The sequence below is a fragment of the Dermacentor variabilis genome, unplaced genomic scaffold, assembly GCF_050947875.1.
Source record: "Dermacentor variabilis isolate Ectoservices unplaced genomic scaffold, ASM5094787v1 scaffold_16, whole genome shotgun sequence".
NCBI classification, from domain to species: domain Eukaryota; kingdom Metazoa; phylum Arthropoda; class Arachnida; order Ixodida; family Ixodidae; genus Dermacentor; species Dermacentor variabilis.
Window position 1 is genome coordinate 7,884,693 of NW_027460324.1, and position 5,393 is coordinate 7,890,085.

Genomic DNA, 5,393 nt, shown 5'->3' on the forward strand with positions numbered 1-5,393 from the left:
TCTGCACAATACCAGTGCTTCTGCTTTGGTGCCCGCTTCATTCCAATGCACGAATAGTGGAACCATTTGTATGGGCAGTGTTCCCCATCACATGCCACTATTTTTCCTGTTTCTGGGCCTCGACAATAACAGTACACAGATCATTTAGCACTAGTGCCAGCCTTTGGTGTATCTTTTCGGGTGAAGTATTGTGAAAACATTTCAGGTAGCACAACATGTGTGAAAAATCGTGTTGCCAATTCCAGAATTCCTTGAAAGAATGCACAATCTTCCACTATTCTTTCAATGTGTACAGAGGTTGGCGTCCAAACGACAAAGTCGCAGTATTTCACCGCACACATTGCCAGCTGTGTTTGGACTTGGTAGAAATACTCATGCATCCTCTTTAAGCGAGGTCCTTCTGGACTAGCTTTCAGACAGAAATCTTTGTTACTCAATGCTGCTTCTAGTCCTTGTACTGCAAGTGAATGAGGGCATTTTACTTCAACAGTGCCTTCACAGCAGCATAGACAGCTGACAATAGCATCTGGGGATGCTGCAAGGTGGGGATATTTGGCACTTAAACAAACGCCGGCCCTTCTTAGTGTCACATTGTTGTGGCATTGCACTGCATTTGCTTGGTACTTGGAGAGGGCAGCACTTTCATGCTTGAGTCCCCATTCTGTGGCTTCAGATGAAAACTTGTTTTTCTCTGGGTAGCAGATTCTTCTCAACAAGCTTATTGACGGGTAGTCCACGTTTGTCCTACACACACTCTTCATAACGGAAGCTGTTACTCGTCCAGCTCTAAATGCAAACCACTTTGCACATTTTGACTGCTCTCTTGTTATGGCTTCGACGTGCTGCACCATATCTTGTTATCACCATTTCATTCAAAAACTCTTCGGCTCGGCTCACCAGAGCAGGCAAATCCTCAGAGGCGGCCTCTTCACACATTAGGGTTCGAAGAAGTAAAGGCTCTTTTGCTCGTGGTGGATGAAAAAGAGAGCTATATTTTTCATGCAGAGTAAACAACGCTGGCGTCACTCCTGCATCTGCTATTGCTGAAAAGCACTGCTCAAGCTCTGCATCTGTCGCAGCTGGGATTGGCAGTAGCCTATGTGATGAAGGGGCTACATGTGCCGTAATAGTACTGTTTATAATGTTGTCCATCTTCTTCTTCTTTGCTTTTGCCGAAGAAAAGTCGATTTCCCTTAGCCTTCGGAATTCAACATTCCGGCTATGAGCTGGCAGCCATGTATTTTTCTTTTCAGTACAAGTAGCGGAGTCCCTCAGCCTCACAGCTGTCTCTATGGCAAAAAGTGTAGCAGCAACATGCGAGCATGCTTCGCCTACACCTGCCATGCACGTGCAATGCGCTGTCCCGACAGTTCCATCTGCTTTGGCAAGAATCCACACTTTAAGGGGTACCTCCCGTAGGCGCTGAGAGTGGTTGACCTGAAATGTGAAACAAAATGATTTCAGCAAATACAGTTTTTGAAATGTGAAATGTCAAATAAACTGATTTCCACCAATACTGTTTTCGAAATGTGAAATGTCGAATAAAATGACCTCAGTAAATACTCTTTTTCATACGACCACTTTGCTGAGCACCAGCAACAGTTTGTTGTGTGGTTGTACGCCACTGTATCCACAAAATGTGGCAGGAGCACCATGGTTTCACTTGCGCTTTACAAGGTTCAGAAAAGCTCGCTCTAAAGCAAGCAGTTGTGAAAGTAATTTTTCTAACAGTTGTGATGCTTTGCTGGTCGTATGTTAACAATTTATGCACCATTTTCTAACCACTTGTTCTCAAGTTGCCGCTGTACGCGTGCTAGGCAACAAAATGGTTTCGCTCAACAACAAAAAAGAAACAAATCAGACTGTCTACAGGAACGCAAAGCGTAAATTTGGAGAAATAAGAAAAAGATGCGGGGCTTAACGATCGATCATTTACTAACCTCGCTCAAAACGATGAGGCGCTCTGATGCCAGCTGCTTTGCTCTTGACCCATCCGCTCGTAAAATAATTATGGCCTTCTAAGGATTTGTACGCCTTCATCTGTTGCAAAGTAACGTGACTTGTTGAAAGCACCAAGTAATTGACGATGTCGGCGTGCGTCACAGTGGGCAGCAAGTCGACGTTCGGCGTAGCGTCCTTGCCGATGCACAGTTCATAAGGGTCGATGCCGTCACACATTTCGATCTTCGCTCTGTAACGTGCACGAGTCGGTCCTACGAGCTCTTCAGAGTATGATGGACAAAGCGCGTGCAAATTTTCTTTCGTCATGTCGCAAAGATAAACCGAACGACATCAAGCTCAGGCGCGGCGGTAGGCGGTATAAGCGTGCGTCCAGACCACGACCTACTGTATAAGGGGCGACCTGCGCGTGCGGCGCTGCGCCAGCGCCGCTGATTTGCTTTTGCTTGTGTAGCTTTTTTTAGTTTTCCAAACCGCCGCCGCGAACAGTGGCGCTAGTGCTCACCCCCACCTAAAGCCCCTAAAACTTCGTAAAGTAGTGCCACTCTCCTCCTCCGCCTTCACTCCTCCTCGTTTCTCCTCTCTTTCACGGTCCCTCCTCGACCATGGCGCCGCCTACGATGCTCGAGCGCAGCAGACGACCTTTCGCAGAGTGAATGCACGCATAGCAAGGCAGTGCTCTTTAGGCGTTCACGTTGGCTTTCCAGCTCCGCGTAACTTCGTGTACAGCACAGAATTTCTAGTCGGATGCTTGTACAACTTCGGTAACGGCAGCTTTCGTTTCATTTTTTGATAACTATTTCGTAAAAAAGTATCTGAAGGAGTGTTAACGCTGTGCGTTGACGACTGCGAATGTATCGCGTGCCCTACAATTAAGTACGCAACATTTTTCAAGGGCGTGTCGCAAGATCTTGTTGCGAATGGTTGTAAATAACACGTTTACCATCGAATGACAACCTCTTGGCTTCCAGCAAGCCCTCAGCCTAAAGAATCCGCGCCGCCCTTACCATGTGAATTCGCGGCGCGTATGAGCTATGACGTACAAAGCCTGACGGAGATCATTGCTCTGGAGGTTCGAAAGTGTATTACAAGCTACAGTGCCGCCAACGTGCGTGCTTGCCAATCTAAGCGCGCGCAAAGCCTCAGATGTGGGCGCTGGTGCTGTAATGTTTCTCGTGTCTCAACGCCGACAGAAATACCGCGGCCGATCATCGAGTCGGGACTGTGCGTACACAGAAAATAAAATGAGTTTTAGCATTCGTGCGCGAAGCGGGAGCGCGATAACCATGCTTGACTCAATCTCAAACAAGACCACTGTGGCCTTCAGTAATTTTTTCAGGTTAATGACTTATCACGAATAACACTTCATCGTGCGTTGGTTCGTCCGTTTACTAAGTGACGTACTTGTCGCGAACCGAGTTGCACTGAGGTGCATGCATTCAGGACGGTTGCACTCCCTTCGAAGTAGAATTTGCGAGACATGACTTTATTAGTGAAGTCATGATCGCGCTAAGAATCCCCCCGCCATGACGCGGCCGAAATTGCGGCAAGTGAAATGATGTTTTATCCATAGGTTAAAATGATATAAAACGGCATTCGAGTTGCAAGTTAACAGTTTATTTTCACATAGATGCATTACAGATTTGCCTTTGCAGTAACAAGTCCGTGTGTACCATTTATTGTCTCATTGCGTAAATAAACGCACCAGCCTAAGAGTCCTACAACAGGCGCGTCTCAATTAGGCATAATGACTGTAGAAACTCATAGTGGCATAGACGAGCAAGCGAACGACTATATGAGCGCGCGAACTAAACGAGCGAGCAAATGACTAAACTAGCGTGCGAACGAACGAGCTAACGACTAAGCACGAACGACGACTAAACCAGCCAGGGAACGAGCGGGCGACCGCACGTTTTCTTTGCGACTGCTCCACCGCCTCATCTTAAGCTTCGCACACTTTAAAGCTCACGCGAATTAGCACATACGTCTCAAATACCTATGATGCGGTCGCTCGACGACGAACGCACCGCGTAACACGGTTTCGGGAGAGCACGCACGCTTTTCATCGGTGCCTCTGTATCGCAAATCCACCGGGCGACCGCCAACGAGGAACACGAACAAATGTGGCAAACAAAGCTAGTCTATCTAAAGAAGGCTAGTAAGTAACCACAAAAGGCAGAGAGTTGCTCTCCTGAGGCGCTTTCATGATCGAGACTGAAATTTTATCAAAAGGACTGCGCTGAATCTTAAAAATTTCGTAATCACGTTATCGCACGCAACCTCGCGTGCCCGCGAACCCAAGCCGGTTGGCGTTCAAAACGATTAAGCGCACCAAATATGACTAACACGACCACGTAGTGCGCATATAAGCAAAGCAGACGTTGCGTAAAAATCATGTGAACTGTGCAATATCTACTACGTTATTGCCCGCAGCACAATACGCAAGCCTGGCACATACAATACTCTGAGAGAGCCACAACTTACATCACATAGTCGCGCGGAGGAAGTTGGTCGGAAGTTCTCCCTCCCGATTCGGTGAAGCCATGTCTTCTTAACGCGTTGCGCTTACCGGACGGTATCGCGAACATATTCTTGCCTTTGCCAGAACTATATTGGCATCCAAACGCGCAGCAGGTCATGGTAACAGAAAATGACGTGAAGCGACGTCGCACTTGCCACAAAACATCCTTCAAGGCGTTCACAAGATCAAAACAACACAGAATAGGAACGGAAGGAAGGCCGCCAACAAGCGCCGCTTCTCGAGCAAAGATGGCACTGAAGCGCGACTGTAAACAAACGAAGCCGGCGCAAGGGGCCACGTGATGCCATTAGGCCAATAGCGACGCGGCGTCGGCTTCGGCCAGAGCGCTGGAGGAGGAGGCGGCGTTCTTCAAAGCGTGGCACTACTTTACGAAGTTTAAGGGGCTTTACCCCCACCTACCCCAACCCCGTGGCCGGCCGCACGCACGGGCAGCAAGCATTTTCAGCGAGAGCACGGAAGGACGTACGCAAACGCACGCGCGCGAAACAATCGATTAGCTGAGTGCTTGGTGATCTGTTGGTGTCGCTAGATCTTGATTACCAGATCCTATTTCAGTGACACTGTGATTCTCAGCCCCGTGGGCGCCGGCTTTCACGTTTGCGGCTTTTTCATGCACGATGGTTTACTTCTGCATACCGTTGTGAAAGTCAAGCGGCCGAGCATCAAGAGGAATTTCATTTCATGAGTTCCACGTGACCGATATTAGAAACCAATGGTTGAAACCTGAACAACAACAAAAAAAAATGGCTGGGGGTTAGCTAAGGTTAAGCCTGGATATCTCGAAGTGAAAAGGTTCGGTGATGCTTATGGTTTAGCTTATAGTTATGCTTTATGAGCCTATGATTATTCTTACGGATTAGCTTATGGTTATGCTTTATGATTTAGCCTATGG

At 47.8% G+C, this 5,393-nt stretch overlaps 1 pseudogene; it reads right to left on the minus strand.

The window, feature by feature from the left end:
* Nucleotides 1-445: 445 nt before the first annotated feature.
* On the minus strand, nt 446-2,282 carry LOC142568102 (uncharacterized; annotated as a pseudogene).
* Nucleotides 2,283-5,393: the final 3,111 nt, after the last annotated feature.